At 40.9% G+C, this 23,597-nt stretch overlaps 1 pseudogene; it reads right to left on the bottom strand.

The window, feature by feature from the left end:
• Positions 1-22,812: 22,812 nt before the first annotated feature.
• LOC110295245 lies at positions 22,813-23,379 on the bottom strand (annotated as a pseudogene).
• Between the last annotated feature and the right edge of the window lie 218 nt (positions 23,380-23,597).

Raw genomic sequence — 23,597 nt, 5'->3', positions numbered from 1 at the left:
CTTCCTGGCACTTAAACTTTTTAATAACAGCTACTGTTTTAAAGTACTCTTATACCTCCCATCTTCCTGACCCAGCATTGTATTCTCTTCATCTCTAGTCTCTATCAGCATTGTCTCCACTTTCTCTATTCTCCTGTCACTTGTATGTCTGTAATATTTGCTTATTTTTGTTTAGATTTTTCCTCTTTTTCTTACATGCCTGTTAATCACACTCCTCTTTTATTCTTTAATTTGAATGCCTATATACTCTTAGTCTCTGTCTCTGTCTCTGTCTCTGTCTCTGTCTCTGTCTCGTCTCTGTCTCTCTCTCTCCCCAGAGTCTCACATAGTCCAGACAAGGCTGGCTGGTTTGACAATCTCTAGGCAGCTGAGGCCAGTCCTGAACTCAGGAGTTCACCTGCATTTACTTCCCAATGTTTTTCTTGGTTTGTCTTTTAATTACTTAATTCTGTTTTATGTAACAGTCCCTGGTGCCTTCTGTTTTCACATAAAATTCATATGAAATAGACTTTTATTATATGGACCCTCAATATGGTTTATGATCATTTGATGTGTTGATTGATTAAAGCCAGTCTGGTTATCATCTTGAATGGTTAATATTGCCAAAACGAAATGCATGTATACATGCATGTATATATATATATATATATATATATATATATATATATATATATATATATATATATATATATATATATATATATTCTTGGATTGGTCTTTCCATTGATGCTTTCTGTTAAAAATAAAGTCTTACAAACAACTGTCTTTAATTGGGTGAGGACTGAGTAAAGACTATAATTAAGTATTATACAATAGTTTTAAAGTAAAATTCCAAAGTAGAAAACCATATAGTCAGAAAATAATATGACATACAAAATATACATGAGGGAAAAACAAAGCCTGAAACACATTTCCAAGGTCTTTACTTTTCTCTATATATGCAGAGCTGGTACTCAAATACTCCCACCAAATATAGGTTCAGGAAGTGTTGACCTTTGAAAATGAACACAGTTTTTTCCTTCTTATATATCATATTAAAACAATTGAAGTCAATATAAATGCTCACATTAACTATAAGGACAAATAAACAAAATCACATGGTACCAAATAAAAGACACGGCCACTGTTCTAAAGACATCTTTAGATCCCAAGGTATTGAGTTTTCTTTTGCCCTCTTTCAGTATATTGTCTCCTTGCTTGTTATCTATCCATAGAAGCTGCCTCTGCCTTTCTGGTGTGTGCTGGGAAGGAAACACTCTCTCTTGATATATCTAACCATTTGGTGTCACTGTTCGCTTTGGGTATCGCTTGGTCTGACTAGAACATGAGCCATTTGGTTAGGAAAGCTGTCACATTTGGAAAGGAGCAACCAGGCAGGGAGAAACTAAATTGTTTTTCTTTGTCTGCCTGCTGTTCCAAGTCGTTGCAGGCACTGCCAGTAAATCATGGGGAGAAGTGTGGGGCCTGTTCAGCTGTCAGTGAATATGAGGGAGGGATCCACTCACACCAGCCTGTTCTTTATATGATGGACTCAGTTACCAAAGGCTGGTGGTGGGCACTGGAACAGAGGTCTCAAGAAGCAGCTCCAGTTGTCTGAGGAAAGAAAACCCTGTGACCATCAGGAAAAGCACGTGCTGCTCCGTTCGGCAAGGCTTGTGCTTTTCACTGTGCCTCTGGCATTAAGAGTCCCCGAGGGCCACCATCCACTGAAGCAGAATTTATCATGAGGTTTGTTCCATCATGGAACAGGGGTGAGATGCAAACACAGTTAGGATTGGCCTGAGTCATTCTATTGAGGTGAGCTTGGGTTTCTAGGTGAGATCTGCGTGCTTGCAGTGGGGTGGCACTGATATGCGATATATCATAAGGAGGATAAGAATATGAACTGTGTGGATAGAATGAATTGTCACCTAAGAAAGGTTATTGAGGAAGAAACAGATCTTGTGGAGGAGAATGGCGAGACATGAACCCTGAAATGCACTCTATAATACCAAAAGGTGATGCCAATGCAGCATGTAAGTCTTGCTAGGGTCTAGGGGTCAAGGTATAGTTATATCAAGATTTACTGTGGAAATTGATGACATAATTGCTTGGTAAACCATCTAGTGGTATCAAGATTGTGGCCTTTCCAAGAGAAAAATGAATTAGACTACCACTGTAGGAAGAAATTGCCCCTTTCTCTGTTGCCATAGTTGACTAATGACTGCTGTACAAAGGACTTTGAACTCATGGTATCACTTAATACTTCCAACCAATGTATGAAGCCACACAATTTACCACCTCCGTTTTCCAAATGAAGAATCAAAGCACAGAATGTCACTGAAATAACTCACTCAAGGTAATTGTTCTTTATGTTGCATAGGTTGTGTCTGATATGGGTGAAAATAGATGATAGAAAGTGACCTTCTTTAAATCTGCTAGTTATATACAGACTCATGTTTGAGAGGGAATAATGAACCATTGATAAATTCCTTAGGAACTGATGAGAAACAGGGAAAACCACTCCCAGCACAGGACTTTGCAAGACACAGTCATGACTACAATACAAGGCAGTTTTTAGGTGGTTGGAAATCAGCAAGAACATAAATAAATACTGAGACCAACTCTTGTACTAGGTCCAAATTTATCATTTTATGAGTTTGAAAATAGACACTCACAGGACCAAGGGCCTTTCCTCTCATTGATGACTGACTAGGCCATCCTCTGCTACATATGTAACTAGAGCCATAAGTCCCACCATGTGTTTTCTTTGGTTGGTGGTTTAGTCCTAGGGAGCTCTGGAGGTACTGATTAGTTCATATTGTTGTTACTCCTAAGGGGCTGCAAACCCCTTCAGCTCCTTGGGTACTTTCTCTAGCTCCTTCATTAGAGACCCTGTGCTCTGTCCAATGGATGGCTGGGAGCATCCACCTCTGTATTTGTCAGGCACTGGCAGAGCCTCTCAAGAGACAGCTATATCAAGCTCCTGCCAGCAAGCACTTGTTGGCATCCACAACAGTGTCTGGTTTTGGTGGTTGTATATGGGATGGGTGGGGCAGTCTCTGGATGGTCATTCCTTCAGTCTCTGATCCACACATTGTCAAAATACTTTCCATGGGTATTTTGTTTCCCCTTCTATGAAGGATCGAAGTATCCACACTTTGGTCTTCCTTCTTCTTGAGTTTCATGTGTTTTGAGAATTGTAATCTTGGGTATTCTGAGCTTTTCGGCTCTGTGCCCCAGTATGTGGGAATGCCAGGGCCAGGAAGCAAGAGTGAGTGGGTTGGTGAGCAGGGGGAGGTGGGATAGGGGGTTTTCGGAGGGAAAACTAGGAAAGGAGATAACATTTAAAATGTAAATAAAGAAAATATCTAATAAAAAAGAAAGAAAATTAGGATATGAGTCAAGGGCATCATCTGCTCCAACACTTAGGCATTTTTCTTCAGAGGGGAATCATCAGTTTAAACTTCTACAAAAGTTGAACCTACTGACAAGGAAGCAGAAATAAGGCTTGATGATCTAAATATTCATCAGCAGAGAATCATCTATATCATCCTTCATTAGGTATACTACATAAGGAGATTTAGTATTGCTTAATTGTGTCTGCCCTCTCAGCTTCATTAAGCAACACAAATATCCACGTGGTATGTGGCTGTTTGAGTTATATCTTATGTCTCCTTCATGCTGAAAGATCTGTAAGGAAGAAACCATGACTGTGTGATCACCAAACCCTCAGTGTGTAACAGAATGTTAGCCACTTAGTTGGTGATCAATAAAATAGGTAATGATTAACACACACACACAAAAAAATAGACACTTTTATTCAAGTCATTTTGTATTCCTCATTGGTTGCTCTGCTGGCTGGTGGACACGATGTGTATGTAAGATGGTCCTTTGACATAAAGAGTTGTACAGATGAACGCTTTCAACTTGCCAGTTCCCCAAGTAATGACATGGAGACCTTTTATTAATTATGAATGCTTGGCCTTAGCTCCCTTGTTCCCACCTAGCTCATAAAACTTAAATTAACCTATTTATACTAATCTATGTTCTGCCACGTGGTTCTTTACCTCTTTTCAGCCATGATCCTGTTTCTTCCTCTTTCTGTCTGGCTTAACACTTTTACCTGATTTCCCCCATTTCAGCCCCCACTCCTCCCACTCCCTCTCACCCCTCACGCCTCCCACCCCCACACACCTTCCCACCCCCCACCCCCTCCCACCCCATTTAACTCCATTATAGCTTGCTCCTATCTAACAGCTGTCCCTGGTGGCTGGTAGCCACTGCTCTATTCTCAAGTTCTTTATGATAAACATTTTCCCCCTCTAAGTTCATTATTGAGGATCCACTAAGCATTTTTATATATTCTGTCTTTAGACATTCAAGTCCAGTCATTCAGCAAGTCTTTGCTAAGGGCCGCCTGTGTTCCAGGCACTCTTAGGAGGGAGGCGCTCACCAATGAACAAGAGGAAGCCTGCACTCTGCTGACATCTATCCTATAAAACTTACAAGAAAAGTTTAAAAATCAAACAAACGAAACAGAACAAACGTTACAAAATCTTGTGGTTTGGCAAGCTGCCCCCAGATGAAGTTGAGAGCTGAAGTGGGGTGGTAGACAAGGAGAACGAATCTGGAAGAAGCTCGGGTCAGCTTCTCAGACACGGAAGGTTGATTCCGAGAGAACAGCCAAGCAGAAATTCCCTCTGGCCGTTTGTAAACAGGAGAGGTCAGATGTCAAGGAAAGGACTGGAAGCAAAGATCCAGGAATGAGCTTCCTGAAAGAGAGAGAGCTGAAGCCATGACTTTTGTAACCCCAGTGAGTCCAAGTGTGAGAGAAAGAAAGGCCAAGGCCGGAGGATCAATGCTGGAGAAACAACAAGTGCTCTAGTGATGAGTGTTACTGAAGAAGAAACAGGGCCCTGGCCGGAAGATGCAGAGGTGGCAAAGGCCATGCAAGTGTGCTCAGAGGCAGTTAAGGCAAAATAACAGTAACAACAACAACAACGACGATGACAACGACAAATATATTGATGACAATAATTACTATTTTCCTGAGTCAATGTTGCCATCCTTGACGAAAAGAAAGCCGTAGACAGGAAATGGGCACAGCAAACACCCGCAGGCTGAGCTAGGATGCTACCTAGCCTGAGCCACAGTGTCGACTCTAGAATAACATGGTAGCATTCTGCTCACACAAGACTACGGGAGCCGGAGCTTCGTCAGGGAAATTCCTAGTGAAGTGCTGAAGCATAACTATTCTCATATGTAGCTCTTAATTTCCAAAACACAGCCAAACACTTAGAAAAGACTTGGTCATCCATCTTGTAAATGAATGAGAAAAATCCGAGTCTTCCACTGTGGACGCTGCAACTTCCCACCTCTCTTCAGAAGGAGATTTACTGTTTGCTGTCATTCAGAAGGGAACATGCTTCCCTCGGTAGCGAGGGTTTTAAAGCAGAGAAGAGAATGGATCACACCGAGTCACAAAGTTGTATCTGCATCAGGAAAATATCAGTTTGGCAGGAGAGATGCTATAATTTGTCAAGCCGATTAATCTCGGAGATGGAAAGTCCTAATCAAGCCGCGGAGCCTTTAATCCATCTCCTGGAGAGATAGGTTGGCTGTGGACCTGCAATCGCTATGGGAGTGAAAAGAGATGCTGGCAATCTGTGAAAACTTAGTCTGTGGAAACCATGATGAATTCAGAGAATGTGTGTGATTAGATTTGTCCAATGTTGGCCCATTCCTGCTTTATGAGTGTAGCAGACTGATCAAAAAGAAGGAGATGGGAAAGAAAACAAAGCCCACTTAGAGACTACAGACTTAGTGACTTTTTTATAATTGAAAAAAATTTTTTCATGCAATATGTTTTGATCATGATTTTCCCTCCTCCAGGGCCTCACAGATCCTCCCCATCCTCCTGCCCACTGATTCTACATTCTCTCTCTCTCTCTCTCTCTCTCTCTCTCTCTCTCTCTCTAAAACAACCAATAGATAGAAATAGAAACAAAGAAAAAAAAAAGAAAATGCACACACAACCATAAGAAAAAAGAAACAAGTAAAAAAATCAGTAATAAAAAAAAATCCCAGAACAAACTAAAGAGACAAAAATTGTATGAAGATACCATTCTTTCGTCTTGTGTTGGCCAATGATTCCTGCATGTGGAGGCTGCCCTGAAGTATGGTTAATATACCGAGTGAGACTCCCTTGGAGAAAACCAACTTTTTTCCTTTGCCAGTGGGTATCAACTATAGATAGATTCTTGGTAAGGGAAGGGAGGCCTCACCCATCTCATCTTCTCCATGCTGGCTCCCTATCTGGTTTGAACCTGAGCAGGTCTTGTGTGTGCTAGTCCTGCTGTGTCTGGAAGACATCCCTTTTGGCTCTTAAAGCTGCCTTTTCTTCCACACGGATCCCTGAGCCTTAGAGGAAGGTCTTTCATGAGGACACCCATTTGGGACTGAGTGCTCCAAGGCCTATCCTTCTTTGCTCACTGTCCAGCTATGGGTCTCTGTGTTAGTTCCCATCTATTATAGGAAGAAGATTCTCTGATGATAGCCAAGCAAGGAGCTAATCTATGGGTGTAGCAGAATGTGGTTAGGAGTCATTTGATTGCTATGTTCTTTTAATAGAATAATAGCATTAGGATTTTTCCTAGGCCTGTGGTCCATCTAGTCTCAGGTTTAGTCTTAGCCACTTTACCACTGTCAGGTACAGGTGATATTTTCTTTGTTTAAGACAGGGTATCCCTGTGCATCCCTGGCTGGCTTGGAACTCACTTTGTAGATCAGGTTAGCCTCTAACTGACAAAGAGCCCCCTGCCTCTGCTTTCCACATACTGGGATAAAAGCTTGGACCACCATATCCTGCAACTACAGTGACATTTCTTTAAACCATCTATAATGGGCATACATGACTAAAAAGCAGAAAAAAATATTTGTCTTCTCCTTTCCTCCTAAGTATAGGCATTGTATTTTCAAAATAGAAGGAAATGAAAGGACGAAAATTCAAAAGGACATACAAATGAACTCACCCCCCCCCCAACCTTTACATAATACTGCAGCGTAAACCATACTTAGACAAGAGCATCCTAATGGCATTTTGTTTGCAGATACACCCCCACAAAAGCTGCATTAGCAAGTCTGGTGTGGTTTGCCTTTGATTACCAGGAATGGGTGTAAAAGGAGAGGGCTCCTATCATCTCCTGGGATGTTAGGCTTTGGTGAGGCTCAGCTTTATCACTTCAAGAACTGTATCAAGGTCTACGGATCCATGTGACATTTAACAGAATGCTTTGGTAGTGAGTAGTCATGGAGCAGAGTCAGCACACGGACACAAAGCATGCTGCTGCATTTCCCTCAGCCGTGGGAGCTGTCAGCATACCACAAAGAAGTCAAATGAATGGCCCGAAGAGATTGATTTATGTTGCAAAATATGCTAATGCTGATTAGAAAATAGCCATAGCCCAATTCCTAGTCACCGATGAGTTGGGTCTCTTAAATTACAATTTGTCACACTGCTACAAGGTTATTACCATAATATATGCCCGTCTCCTGTTCACCACAGAAAGCTGATGTTATTTGAGTAATGAAGACTCTGGGGCAGTTCATAGCAACACGACGACGTGTATGTATGACTGGCTGTTGCCTGAAATACATATCAACTGCCACCACTTTATCATGTTAGAATATCTCTCCTTTCAAAATCGTAGACGAGTTGAGTACGCCATCTGCTCTTTGTCTGTATCCCTCCTGTGCCTCCCTGTGCTTCCCTTAATCTTGAAGAATGGTTCTTGAAATTCGTACAGGACTCTTTAAAACGTTTGCCACATACTTTGAGAAGCATCTGGTTGGAAAAGGTCCTGCTTTCTGTGTTTGTTCCCAGTTGTCTGCTGCATGCCATGTTTCTTGGGAATCCAGTTTTGTTAACTTTGGGGTAAATGCTTTTTTTTTTTAAATTTTAATAGTGAGACTAATAACCTAAAGTAAGCTGTTTAGGCTTGTATAGATGAGTGACACGAAGTCAGGAATGTTTGATTAATTTACCTTACCTGCTGTCTAATCTGTACAAGGTTACCTGGAAATGGCTGTTTCTTTCCTTTGTTTGATGGTTTCAAGATGGACCTTGTCCCTTTAAGGAACCTTGGATACCTTGCATATTTGTTGAAACATCTGCTCAGGTTTCAGCAGCGACATCATGATAGCTGTAATTCACATAGCTCTCCTTCGGCAAACAAGGCAGCGACCTGTCAGCAAGACGGATCTCCCAAGGAACTGGCAACTGAGATGTATAAAGAAGATCTGATTCTGAAAAGGGCCAGAACTGTCAGCTCGAAGAGCTACAATGGATTATCTGTTGCTGGCCACTCTTTTAAAAATATTATTCTCATTTTTTCCCTACTTAAATAATATGCATACTAAAATATTGGAAATTTCAAGAAATGGCTGTCTTGCACAGTGTTCAAAAATAATAGCTCACATATCCTATGTGTTGCTCACATAGGATAAGCAATATGGCTTTAGAGACCTTAGGTCTTTCAACTCAACTGATGATTATAATGAGATACAAACTATCAATGTCCTTAACACGGAGAGAAGGGAAAGGGGGCATGGCTTTTAGTACTTGCTGAAGTCTCTCTTGGCTGATGAGCAGTGAAGCTGACACTGGCCAGGGTTAAACTCTTACCAGCCATATTGTCTGCACTTACTGACCAATATTCACAGCTGCAGAACCTTCCTCTCACGATGTTTTCCATCAGATGGGTAAAGCAAGCCGGAGATTCGTGGATGCTTGGTTACTGACTTTATTTTTGTTTATTTAATTGTGAAGCTTCCTTACACTATTTATAAGCTTTTGGAAGACATCTTTGTGATAAAGATGTTTGAGTTCAGTGAAACTGCTAAGGGTCTCTACCTCCTATGTAGATAAACTTTCTGGTCCAACCAAAGAGAAATGATGCAGGAGAAAAAGCTGGGGTGCCACGTCAGTGTGCAGTGAGTCTGTAGTATAGCTGGTGGCCTCTTTAATCTGTTTTCCTCTCTGCAAAGTGGAACCTATCTGTCATCCCCATGATTTAAACTAATATAGCTAAGGTAGTATAATTTAAACTAATATGTTTAAGCTTTTTAGCTTAAAATATGAGCTTAATTGAAACAGAATTATATGACTTCCTTTGTCCTTTTCTCCCTCCATTCCCTCCCAGATTCCCTCCCTCCAACTTCTATGCTTCCCCCACTCTCACGTTGATAGCCTTTTTCTTTGATTATTATTGTTACATTGTTATATATATATATATATTCTTATATATGCATATATGTGTTTACACAAATATATATATATATATATTATATAATTTATCCTGCTAAGTCCATTATTGTTATTTGTGTTTATGGTTTCAAGGATGGCCACTCTGCATTGGACAACCAGCAAGCAGTCTCATCTTTGGAAGAGGCTAGGTTTCTTTCTCTCTGCAGTCATTAATTTGCCTTTAATTCTTTGTCTATGATGGGACCCCTCAAACTTATTACCTTCCAGATTAAAATACCTGTTGATATTGTCATTGTTGTGGCCTTGCATGTGGCCATTTCCAGGAGATACTGTTTCATAACAGCACTCCTTGTATTCTGGCTCTTAAAATCCCTTCAACTCCTCTTCCTCAATGTTCCCTGAGTAATATATGTTGGAATTGTGAGATAGATATATGTGTAGGGGCTGGAATCCCCATGATCTATTGATCTCTGCATTGTGATTTACTGTGATGGTCTCTATTTTCTGTAAAAAGGGGCTCCTTGGAGGAGGGTTGGCAGCTACACTTGTCTGTGGGTATAGTGATGAGATTTAGGATGCCATAAAGGATTATGCGGGTCTAGCAATGTGGTGAGAGTAGATTCTAAGATCCATGACCTCACTAGGTCTGGGAAGCCAGCTAAGTTTCTAGAACCAGGGTATCGTTTCCTTCGTGTCGGGTGAGCCTTCACTCCACTTGGACAGCTGTTGGATACCACTGACACAGGAGTGATACTTATTTCACCTTTACACATTTCTTCTGATGCTGGTAAATATCATGGTTCATAGGTGACCCAGATGGGTAGGACATTTTAGTTGCCTCCCTCCCGTAGCATAATATTTTCTAGAACCACGGAAGTTGGACTACAGATTCAGTTCAAATTATCAGAGTCCTCTGTCCTAAGGGTATGGTATCTTCAGCAATAGGAGCGCACCCTCAACCAACCACTGAAAGGTCACCCGGGGATATAACTATAATCTATATAATTTTGGAAGTCACTTGGATTATCCTAACCAAGGTTTCTTGTACCCTGGGATATATTCCTGCACATGCACACACACAAACAAGCATACACAGCACAGACACACACACACACACCACACACACACACACACACACACACACACACACACACACACACACACACACCTCACAAAGAAAATTAAGCCAGTTAGCAGACAATGCTCTGCACAAGAACTATAAATTTATCCTGGTCTTTCTAAAGATGATCATAGATGTCAATATTGCATCAGCACATTTCATAAGGTACACAAATTCTTCAGTGTCCACCATTTGAAATATCAGTGCTAGCTCAACACACACTGATGTTTTTGTGGTCTATTGTTTTCTTTCTTAATTCTGGGCTTGACATTTCCATTAAGCATCTCAGCATGGCTGAATGGTCCATCCAACTGTGGTAAAAAACCTGCATGGTAAATATGTTCAGAAGATACCCTTAAGAATATGTGAAGAAAGAGCCTGCATTTTGAGGAAATATCATTAGACTTTGGTGCCTTACCTCAGAGAAGATACTACACAAAATTATGTACTAAAAAATCTAGGCAAATGTATTTGAATTTTGTGTGCATACTCCTCCAGATTAGATACTGCTGACAAGGGGTTAATTGACTCAAATATCCCTCCCCATGAGGTGTGAGAGTCTGTGATATAAATCCCATCTGTTTCTGGAAGCAGTTTATGGGTTTGGCAATATGATGTGTTGGCTTGACAATTGTTGAAAAATCCTTTTTAGCATGATACAGGTATAATTTTTAATAGTATCCAGATTTCTTTTTCTCACCATCTAATTTTAAATTAGAAACCACTCCAGCCCTATGTCTCAGATACAAAATTTGTCCAAAAGTGAGTGCTGAATAGCATCTACTGACCAAAATGGCCTTGTATTCTCTAGTGGAATATAAGACTGAAAATGTTTCCATTTTTAAATTATTATTTTATTCCTATGGATGTTATATCTGCATACATGTCTGTGTTAGAGATGGTTGTGAGCTACCATGGGGATGCCTGGGAATCAAACCTGGGTCCTCTGCAAAGGCAACAGCTGCTCTTAACCACTGAACCACTCTCCAGAGCTCCCACCCATAACATTTCTTAAATATAATCTCCCAGTTGCAAGAGATTGTCTAAAGAATGACTTCTCTGGAATTGCTAGACTTGTGTGAACAGTCCATACAATGTATTGGTTTGCACATTGTTGACAAATACCTAAGATAAAACACTTAAGTGAGGAAGGATTTTTTTTTAACCCATTCAGGCTTCAGTTTCTGGTTGTCTCACTCCATTGATTTAGGCTGTGGTGAGAGAGATTGTCAGGTAGAGAGCACACTGACAAGAAGCTCACCTCAGGGCAGCCATGGATTAGGAGGAAAGGACTAGGGAAAAAAATCACCCTTCATGGGCATGCCTGTAGTGTCTTACTTCCTCTATGTATACCCAACTTCCTAAGGTTTCCATAATTTCCCAATATAACGCCCCTGGCTGGGGAAAAAGCATTTAATACATGGTCATGTTGGGGACATTTTATATTGAAATTGTAAGAACATTCATTTTCCATGAATAATTTTTCTATAGGTAAGTCCAGATTTTCAAAACAAAAGAAGCAAAGACAAGACTTACTGGAGAAAACTAAGATGTCAGCCTGAGGGAGTCAAAAGTTAGAAAAAGAAGGGACTCCCTCTCTTGATAGCATTATGGAGGGCAAAGTCCTGCTGACCCTTCCCTCTGACTCTTAAATTTTTATGTAGTAATTTCCTTCAGGTCTGTCTACATAGGAGAAAATTTTAGATCATAAACCTTCTGGCTTGGCTTCATTAAAGAAGCCTGCTTTTAACCTAACTTTCCTTTAACTCCAGAGACTCCTGTTGCTGCCCTGGGGTTCTGTTCCTTTGACCAATACCAACTACCCCCAAACCCTGTTGCTGGGAACCAAGTTAACATCCAGTTTCACTTGCATGAGAAGACAGAATAACAACATGATTCATATGTTTTCATTTTCATCTTAAGTAAACCAGTAGCAATGTTGTCCTGGAGATCAAGTTCCTGTTGTGTGATTATGTGGCACCAGCATCTGCGCATGCTCCATCCACCAGCAGGAAGTGACATGTCCTAGGCTACCCTCTACACTTCCACAGGTGATATTTCTGTTTCATGATTTAGGATTCAGGGTAGCAGGATTCTGTCTCCAGAAAAAGATGATGATCTCTTAGAGAGACCTGTGAGCCAAGTGAGCAAACCTGCAGTGTTGGTCTCTCCTCTCTTGGAAGAACACTGGCCCTTGCTTCCTTTTCCCATGAGAAGTTCTGCTGAACTCTGATTCCCGTGTGTTCATCATTCTTCCTTCTGGTCTTGTTGAACTTCTTTCTTTCTACTAGGTAATGATTTGGTCATTCAAATGCCAGAATTCCATATTGCTATTCTTATCTGCTGGAGAGGAGGAAATCAGAGTGTTCTTAATTCAGTTAAGACTACTAGAACTGTGGCAGACTCAGCATCTCACATGGTACCTGCCTTTGTGTTTGTCTGAAATAATGGGCTAATGTCTATTCCATCCCCTGCCCTTTGAATATGCCCAGATTGCTGAGAGCCAGATAAAAATCTCTCTGTCCACCCATGTTTTCCTTTAGACAAGTTTCCACTGGCTCTGCTCCCCACCAACTCCTCCAAATCTTTCATTAACCATCACTTGTCTTCATCGTCTTTAAGTTTCATTTTTGTTTCTGGTTTTCTAGCTGTTCTTCAAACCGGTAGCTTGACTTCAGACTGATTCTCTTTGAGATGGTATAGGCAAATGCTTTCACCCTAGAGCCTTAGAGCCAAGACAGTATGACTGTACCATTGGCTTAGCTTGGATCTGAAGACACAGTGTTCTTTGCAAGGTAACTAAGAGTACTGTGTTGACAGCCCTGTGGCAGCTTCCTACCTCCAGGTCACACAGTAACAGTCTATGTCCAGGCACTGATTTTTTTGTGATCAGTTGCATCTGGTTCAAATATTCTGCTTGTGTGTGTTAGGGATTGTTACATATCTATGTCCTAGTAAACTGCCACACAGAATAAACACAACCCAAGAACACTTCCTATGCATGTATGTAACCCTGAGTCTTCCTTCTATCTAAAATTCCATTATTAATGCCTGAAAGGCTGGTAAGATTGAAGTTTCAACCAGTCTGCACCTGACACCAAAATGTCTATGAGCAAGTCTCCATGGGGCATCACAATTGTGTGAAAATTAGATCTGGTCATTAATTTATACAGTTAGAGCCAAGTGATAACACAGAGAGGCCAGTGCTATTGCCAGAGATTTTATTACTATCAGAAATCCAAGATTTATTTATTAGTCTCCCAAAGGAAGAGGGCCTGCCAGTCCATAGAGAGCCTCATGCCAAGAGGAACATCAACTTAACCATCAGACAGAAACAGGTATGTGGAGTATGTGGAGGAAAGTCTAGGCATGACACCTTTTGTTTTTCTTTCAAGGAAGGTTAAGGAGCTGTAGAATGGTTAGGGTCTCAATTGCTCCTAATAATGTCAGTGAGCTCTACAGAGGTTGTCCTTCACCTGGCTCTGGATGACTTAGAGAAGGAGAAGGGCAAATAGTAGCCTGACGTATAAAAGTTAGATAAGGAGCTAGGTGGGCTGTGGGCAGTAGGCTGTGGGCTGTGGGCTGTGGACTGTGTGCATTAGTAAGCTTTCTTTGGATGTAGAAGAGGCACCTCCACATAAGCCACTTACTGTCTTGACAAACTAGCTAGCCTTCCCCTTCAGTCAGCAATGGCCCTTAAGATGCTAAAACGACACAAGAAGTAGATATAAGTTTTATAAACCAATGAATTAACACAACAATACAAACAGTGGCTGACTTTCCATGATCTCCCATGATCCCTCTGCCAATTCAGAGATAGAAAAGAGGCCATATGCATTTACTTAAGGAAATTTACTCAGAGTGAGAGCCCCTCACACCTGTTCATGGGGATAAAAGGAGGTGCAGGGGCCACCTCTAGGACAGAGACTACAAATTCTCTATGACAAGCTTGTCTTCCTTTCAAGTGGGTACCTGATTCATGTTTGAGAAGAGTGAAGCATCAAGAAGGATCATGGGTGATGGAAGTCAAAAGCCCCTTCCCCAAATGAAAACAATGACAAAAGAAAGCCAAAAACCCCCAAGGACTGAAACAGCTGAAAAACACTGAAGATAAAGCTTTAAACATCCACCAGTCCCACAAAGTCTGCAATTATTTAAGAGACCAATTTAAGAGATTATCTGTTGAAATAAGGCCTTGAATGTTCCTTGAAGTCTTCTTTACTTATTGCATCCTAAAATTTTCAAAAACAAAGTAAAACAACCTCCACAAAGGTTAGCAAGCTCAGCAGAATAGAGAATGAGGGGGGAAAAAAAACAAAAAACCATGTCCCTCAGTGCTACTGAAAATTAAGGTTCCTTCCTGATAAAGATAAGAGGGTCTGACACAGATCTGGGCTTCAAAGTGGTTCTGCTGTTCTTGTGTTATTGGCCACAAATGAGTCTCCTCTCTAAACCTGCTGTCCAGTTTAGAGGGATCTCAGGATTATTTCTTGTCCCAGATACTGACTCAAAGTCATATAGGTTCTATTAACGAAAGAAAGGATTGGTAGAATTGAACTAGAAATAAATCAAAGATGTAAAAACGGAAGACATTCTGATTTAAATGGGGAAAGAAAAGAATATGGGATTCTTATCATATGGAAAGCTCATTTTTCTGCACCCATACAGACAAAACAGAAGCAGTACATCAATATCTCAATGTTAAAACATGATTTATTCCCTTGCAATCTTTTAATCTTATGATTATGTACATGTTTTCTTTTTTTGGTTCTAGTAAAGGTCTTTGGAATCTAGAAAAGCTAGTATTGCTCTGTGCGTTATTGCTGAATTACAGATAAAAATAACAAGGGAAAAGAAATATAAAATCATTCTTTCCTAAAACAAAAACAAAAACAAAAACAAACACAAACACAAACACAAACACAAACACAAAAACAACAGTAGGACAAAAAGTTGAACGGGCAATAGTGATTTGACCTGAAAGAGCATGGGAAACAAGTTCAACTTAGCATTGGAAATGACACTTCTTTACTGTCATAGGATAGAGCTAATTCATACTTGAGATTGAGATCAGAATTGGTAGATCATGGATAGTCCCAAAAGTACGTCCTAGAAACTGGTTGGTCATTTATCTCCCTTGTTTAAAACGTGTGATTAAAACAAAAGAACCATTAAAAGAAGTTGATGTGGCAATGTTCCAAACCTTAAAGGCTTATGACATGAGAAGGGTGACATTGTACTTGAAGGTAGGCTTCTGCCTTAACCTTAGAGACAAAATGCTTCCCTGAGCGGCCATGAAGAGATTTCTCCGTCTCAGATACTTTATGAAAGTTTTTGTTAGAAAGATGGATCAGAATGCTCTCAGGTCATCTTGTTCCTCCTGTGCATCAGCTAAGCAGGACTTGATGATTCAACTCAGGAGTGGTTGATGTGTTCATAAAACTGTCATGAGGATTCCGGGAGCCACTCCAAACCAGAGAAGGCTGGTCTTTGTCTCTATTTCCTGGAGGCACATCCAGCCTTCCTGTGCTTTAGTAAAAGGAACCTCAAGTATCTGAGGCCCAGTTTTCTAATCAGGAGGTCATCCACTTTGGAAGATATTTTAGAACCAAGGCAACTATGTGGCTGCTTATCTCCACAGTGAACAGAGCATGCCCAGATGGTAGAAACATGTGATTTACTTACCTACACATATATACTGCTGTCAAATTATTGATAGATATAAAATGCATTTTGAAATAAAGTTTCAATAATTTTCACACTTGTGGTGGTTTGAATGAAAATGTTCCTTGTAGGCACAGATGTTTGAACACTTGTTGTCCAGTGGTGCTGTTTGAGAGGAGTTAAGAGGTACAGCCTTTTGGAAGATGTGTATCGTGGGAGGAGGGTTTTGAGAGTTTTAAGATTTATGGCATTTCCAGCTCCCCCCACCTCCCATCCTCTGCTTGTTTAAGATGTGAGATCTCAGCTTGCTGTTTCCACCAATTTGTCTTAGTCAGGGTTTCTATTCCTGCACAAACATCATGGTCAAGAAACAAGTTGGGGAGGAAGGGTTTATTCAGCTTACACTTCCATGATGCTGTTCATCACCAAAGAAAGTCAGGAATGGAACTCAAGCAGGTTAGGCAGTAGGAGCTGATGCATAGGCCATGGAGGGATGTTACTTACTGGCTTGCTTCCCCTGGTTTGCTCAATTTGCTTTCTTATAGAACCCAAGACTACCAGGCCAGAGATGGCACTACCAATGCCCCACAGCTGGATCTCATGGAGGCATTTCCCCAACTGAAGCTCCTTTCTCTGTGATAACTTCAGCCTGTGTCAAGCTGACACACAAAACCAGCCAGTACAATTGACTCTTTGTCAACTTGACACACAAACACATCACTATTAAGCCTCAACCCTTACATTCTTATCCATCCCAAGATCTAAATAACTTTTAAAATCACAGTCTTTGCAAATTCTTACATACTAAAATTTCAATCCCTTTAAAATATCCAATCTCTTTTAAAATCCAAAATCATTTTTACAATTAAAAGTCTCTTAACTGTGGGCTCCACTAAAATACTTTCTTCCTTCAAGAGGGAAAACTATCAGGGCATAGTCACAATCAAAAGCAAAATCAGACTCCAACCATCTAATGTCTGGTATCCACTCATGATATGTTGGGCTCCTTCAAGGGTTTGGGTCACTTCTCCAGCTCTGCCCTTTGTAGCACATACCTTGTCTTCTAGGCTCCAGATGCCTGTACTCCACTGCTGCTGCTGCTCTTGGCAGTCATCTCACGGTACTGGCATCTCCAAAACACTGCTATCTTCTGCTGTAACTAGGCTTCACCAATAGCCTCTCCTAGGCTCTCTTCATGGTGCCAAGTTTCTACTTGCTCCCATGCTGTTCCAGCCATTTTGGACTCTAACACTCTAGAACCGTAAGCTTAAATGAATTCTTTCTTGGTAGTACTGTTTTATTTTGCCAGCAGAAAAATACCTATTACAACTTTGTTATGCATGAAAGGTGAGCACACACATAATTATCATAAATATCTCATTTATTGATAAATGGTCATTTGCTCAGTGGCTCATGAAATCACTTACTTTTGTGGGAGTGCTATTTTTGCAGAGAATATGGTGACATTAAGGTGAGGTATACCACCAATGAATTCCTTGCCTAAAAGTGTAAAAATGTCTTCATCTTACATTTTCTTACTAGTGAACTCTTGGTGTAAGAGATACGCTAACAAAGTCTCTTTTATCTTTATATTGCTCATGTAATTCCACAATCACTAAAAAATTCTTTCTCATCACTGAAAAGTTCTCTCTATCTGTTGGCACCTGACTAGAGGCTCCCTCTACTTAGCAGGCGATTTGTTCTACTTTTTGCTCAACACCAAAGTGAAATCACTGATGTTGTTTGTTGTTTAGAGTTAGGCTGTTTAGCTACAGCTTCCTCCTTAGCAATGACCTGGCCTTATGTCTCTTAATCAATTATGTGTTGATTCATGTTTCCTAAAAGAACCATATACACACTCGGTTATGATCCAAAGACTGACAGTCTCCTTATGCAGTCTGAAGAAACCACATGAGAGTTTGCATATGAACCATGCATAGTAAAACATCAGGACTATGAAGAGCTATCAGATAGAACATTTATAACTTCAAATGACCAAGTACCGTGTACTTGTACTTTCCAGCAGATGGAAATAGGTTTGGGTTCTGTTGCTTATTGATGTTTTATTGACTTGTTTTTAGGTAACTTTAACAGAATTAGAAACAACAGTTTACATACAAACAGACTTAGAACCTTAACTGGAGATGACTTTCTTGGTTCCTGTGAGTTTCCCTACTCTCAGACTTTCCATTTTCACCAATTTCTTATCTTCTCCAAGGTGAAATTGCTGATTAATTAATATATAAGAAGTTTAAGGTTGATTTTGATTTATATAAAGAGCTCTTTTATTCTCCATTTAGACTTTTTTCTTTCTTTTTTTATTAGATATTTTCTTTACATTTTAAATGTTATCCCCTTTCCTAGTTTCTCCTCAAAAAATCCCCTATCACCTATCCCCATCCCCCTGTTCCCCAACCCACTCACTCCTGTTTCCTGGCCCTGGCATTCATCTATACTGGGCCATAGAATCTTCACAGGACCAAGGGCCTCCCTTCCCATTGATGACCAACTAGGCCATTCTCTGCTACATATGCAGCTAGAGCCATGAGTCCCTCCGTGTGTTTTCTTTGATTGGTGGTTGAGTGCCAGGGAGCTCTGAGGTTACTGGTTAGTTCATATTGTTGTTCCTCCTATAGGGCTGCAAACTCCTTCAGTTCCTTGGGTACTTTCTTTAGCTCCTTCATTGGGAACCCTGTGCTTTGTCCAATGGATGGTTGTGAACATCCAATTCTGTATTTGTCAGGCACTGGCAGAGCCTCTATGGAGAGCCCTGCTCTCCATTTAGACTTTTAGAGGACCCATACTCTAAATAATACATACAGTGCCTGGATGTTATTAATAAGTGGCCACAGGTGGGAGGATTCTCAAGGAAGTAGGCAAAGGAGACATATTTGTTGCTCTGGCATGGCAAGAATGTCTATGTAGACAGAAGCAGATTGGATGCTAAATCTGTGTTCCACAAAAAGATCGTGTAGATTAGTTCATCTTGGACTTGATCAGAGAAGTTTCTCCCTGGCATAGGTGACGATTAAGGCAGAGACTCAGAACAAACTGCTGAAAAAAAACCAGACTGTTGAGTGATCTTCCCTGAGTGGGTCACACATCACTTTCCCCACGCCTCAGGGAACATAGCAAAGAGAGAGCAGAAAGAATGGAAGAACTGGAGGGTAGGAAGGAGGACTGTGAAATTCTGTCTTCTGGACATGGCATGGCTCTTGCATCTATGAACTCATAACAGCAGTGGTTACCTATACAAGACCCTGAAGAATTCCAGCCTCATCAACATTCCATTATGGAAAGGGAAAGAACCTATTACTTTCCCTCCCCTGGGAGCTATAAGAGGTTAGTCATTGCTGGAGGAGGGGTGTCATGCCTCTCAGTTGTGTAGCCTTCTGCTGCCAAATTGCCCTTGATCAGTCATTGAGCCCTGGTGCAGGTTCGTGTATGTAATCTGAATTAGATGCAGGAACACACACACATGCACATTCACACACACATGCACACACACACACACTCACAGATATGAAAGTATGACAAGGATTTATTGGGAAGAAAAGGTTGTTTAGGACTTGCAGCAGGGGGAGATGATAAATGAGAATAATAGAGGACAATTAGGAATAAATTTCTGTATTTATGAGATTGCAATAAATAAATACATTAAAGCAATCTTCCGAGGTCTAGTTGGCTTTCCTTGTCTAGCACAGGCTGTGTCTGAGACTGAAATTTACAGTTGTGTGTTGGGGTGCATGGGCATCCTGAAGTTCTTATCTAAGTAGTGTGAGTTGCTGCCTAATTGCTTACAGGCTGATTTCTTCATGGTTCAGCAACTGAGCAGAAGTGTTTGCCATTGTTTAGTGCTACACACTTTCCAAGTTCACTCCTCATGTCACTACTGGGCAGGTGGTGGCAGGCCCATAGCATAGAAGGCAGAGATGGGTTCCCCAGAACAAACCGGCAAGCCAGGCTAGCCGAAATGGCAAGCCCTGGCCTCTGTCAGAAACTTTGTCTCCACATATAAAGTGGAGAGTGACTGAAGAAGACACTCATAATCAACCTCAGCCCTCCATGTGCACACCTATTCACATACAACACAAAAAGCATCTCCTATTTAAATATTATTTTTTCAGATTTGGCTATTATACGTGTTGATACCTTGATCATACTTTGACACCAACTTTTGAAAGTCTCATTTTAGGGAGATCTATTCACTTTCTTTGATATCATAGCCAACTGCTCTTATATTTAATGTAGTAAGATAGTTATTAGCATTTATTATCCTGTCATTTTTTTTTTGGATCAGAAATTTAGGAGTGGTAGAGATGGACAATTTGGCCTAAAGCCTTCTGAGGTTGCAATTGAGGTGTCCAAGCCAGTGCAGGAGTCGAATAGAGGCTCTATGTCTAAATTGTCCTTTTCTCCAGCATAGAAAACCTCGGTCCCTTACCTATTGGACCTTCTCATATGCTGCTTGGGTACTCACAATGCATGGATTTCCTAGGAGAGTAGCCAAACAGTCAGCAAGACAGAAACTTCAGTGTCTTATGGCACAACCTTGGAAGTCTTGCTCCAGGGTGCCCATAGGGTACTACTGGTTACAAGAGCCATCTTACCCAATGTAGGAGGGGTATGCTCAAAGGTGGACGCACATACTGAAGCTGTCTTGGAGTCTGACTCTCAAAGATGGAGTCCTAGAAATGCATTTATGGTATTATTTGAGGAAATTATTTTAGTACAGAAATTCATTAATTAAATAGTTCCATATATTTATTCACATGTAAGCTAAGTGTGAAATCCATTCTTCCCGAGTTGTAGTCGTCCAGTCTTCTTTGGTTACCTTGATCCTTTCTAACATTTGAGATGATGGCTGGTTATCATACACACATAGGGATGTTGTAAGAAAACATAAACTCTTCTGTATCCACAGATATGGCTATTCATGTTACTGTGTCCATGGTATGACTTGCTTTGTATGTTAGAAAGATTTTTTTCCTGTGAGTTTTTAATTAGATGGCTTCTTAGGGTTTTCCTTTATTTCTTCTCCCATAGTTGTTGTCCTCTTGTCTGACTATTTTGATACATTCATATTTCTACCTCAACCCATATATGCAAAATAAAGGACAAATTGTTGTCAAAGACATGGGGTAATGAGAAGGATCAAACTCCAAAGTGGTCTCATATTGACTAGGCAAGAAAATGTCCTTGTTTGTAGGATAAACATATTGAAATATTTAGATATACTGGGGCATCATGTTGGCATCTTATTCTCAGACTCTTCCAAATGATATTTACAGGCACAGAAGCATACAGCAATATATATCATTTTTCCAGCAAAGAGTGTAGTTTTTGGTATGTTATATTGTCCCTATGGTATGTGTGTTCCAGTGGCTTTCTTTTCCTTTATATATAAGAATGTCACCCTCTTTCTTCTTCCATTTTAAGTTCTGATACAATTTCAATCCTGCCAAAATGTTGAAAGGATTGTAGGCAGAATTCCTATGCACACTTCTGTCCATGTTTTATTCTTATCAGGTTTGCTCTTTGTTCTCCGTCATGCTTTCAGTAATGTGGAGAGCAAAGCCAGGCTCGTGAGGTTTCAGATGGGATGCAGCCATTCGTGCTTGTTCTGGCAAAGAAACCAAACATTTAACTGAATTTTTCAGTGTACTAAAACTTCATGGGAAGCTGAAATCTACAGTCACAGACTATGGAATTTGGTTGGGGAAATTTAAATATGACAAGGTGTCCAAACTGTGACATGATAGTTGGGGGTGGCATTTAGCCAGGTTTATGGTCGGGAGAAAAGTTTAGAAAGTTTGAAAAATTGGGGAGATTGTCCAGAAAGGCAATGGGTAGAAGGTGATGATCAAGGAGAATGTGATTGTTAGAGATTAGCCCCTTTAAAGAGACACCAGGCATGTGGCACTGGGAAAATAGGAAAAATGCCTTGAGGGAAAACCCTGTTTCCTCACAGGTTCCAGAGAGCGAAAATCGTAAAGTCAACCAAAAGACTTTGCTTTGAGAAGAGAGTATAGTCTGCTGGGAAGCCTTGTACACATAGGGACACCTAGGGCAGTCTCTTGCTGAATTCAGTCACCCAAACCTTTACAGGCCATGCTCTGATGGAAGCAATTCAGCTGCTGCTCAAGCAGTCAGAAGGCTTTAGCATCATCCATGTGATGTTGGCTTTGAGACATGTCACAAGCAAGAGTTCTGGGGTCACGGAGGCATTGCTCCTGCAGGCCAATCCCAAGAAGACTATTTGTGACTCAGAGAGGGTGAAGGTGAGGATGCAGCGGAGAACAGGAGACTGGAAGTGTTGGGAATGTAGAACAAAGAACACGGTTGGAATTTATAGTTGGAAACTTTTAGAGATGGATCAAATGCATCTTGCAGTATGAGGTGGCCGTGAGCCTTTTGGGACCAGGGGAAAGAAAGTCACATGGTTTTAGGATAAAATGTATTTCATGGTCTCTGGTGTTAACACTCAGGTCTCCAACTGGAGCCAATGGTTTGGGAGTTGCTTTAAGAGGTGAGGTCTAGGTGGAGAAGGGATTGCTAAGGCAAGCCTTTGGGAGGGGGACATACTTACCTGGCCCCTCCCTGTGTTCCTATTTTTTGAGTTCTGGCCACTGTGTTGAGAACTGTTCTCTACCATACCCTTACTGTCACAATGGACTGAGTCCTCTCAAACAATAATCCAGAATAAAATCTTCCTTAAGATGTTTCCATTTCCACAATATTTCCAAAATTGACAGGTATTATATATATATATATATATATATTTTTTTTTTTTTTGGCTCTTTTCAGTTTATTGCATGAAGGAGTTACACTAGTCCAAGTTAAAAGCGGACCCCAAATGATTACATTATACAAGCTGTGAGGTTTTTAAACTTGTGACAAGGGACAGAAGGGAAATTCTACCCATTGCAAGGAAATCCTCGCTTAAGCTTCAGAGAGCCACAAGCACTTAAAACCCATGAACCTTCAGCTGATCGTCCTTAGCCAGTCCAATCTCTATCAGGAGCTGGCATATGTTCCTGCGCTGGTCACCCTGTAGCTGAATTACTTCTCCATATTCTGGATGCTCAATTACAGTACCATTGCAGGCAAATTACTTCTTAAACGCCTTCACTGGTTTCTTTTTATCGTAATCATCAGCGATTCCTTGGACAGTGGTAAGGGTCTTCCTGCCATTTCTCTGTTGAATTCTTACATGGATATAATCCTCAGTGCCAGCAGGAAGCAGGTCATCCCCCTTACTTGCATCAGCAAAGGGGTCGAAAGAGTGGAGGTTCTGGATAGCGGACATACGATATGATTCCTTTTCCTCAGTGGAAACGGCCTGCGGAAGGGGGCTGCGGGAGAAGGTGGGCGGGGCGGGGGGCGGTGGCGGAGCGTTGGGAAGCGAGGGGGCTCGAGGGGGAGGCAGCTGAGTCCTCGGCGGCCACTCAGTGACTGGGGCCTATATTTTGTTTCTTAATCTATAAATGTAATGGCTAATGGAAAGGATAAATGTATTTAAGTACTGTTTATTTCTAGAGTGCTTGTTGAGTCTTGGTGATCAAT

The sequence above is a fragment of the Mus caroli genome, chromosome 5 (assembly GCF_900094665.2).
Source record: "Mus caroli chromosome 5, CAROLI_EIJ_v1.1, whole genome shotgun sequence".
Lineage (NCBI taxonomy): Eukaryota > Metazoa > Chordata > Mammalia > Rodentia > Muridae > Mus > Mus caroli.
This window is presented reverse-complemented; position numbering and strand designations above follow the sequence as displayed.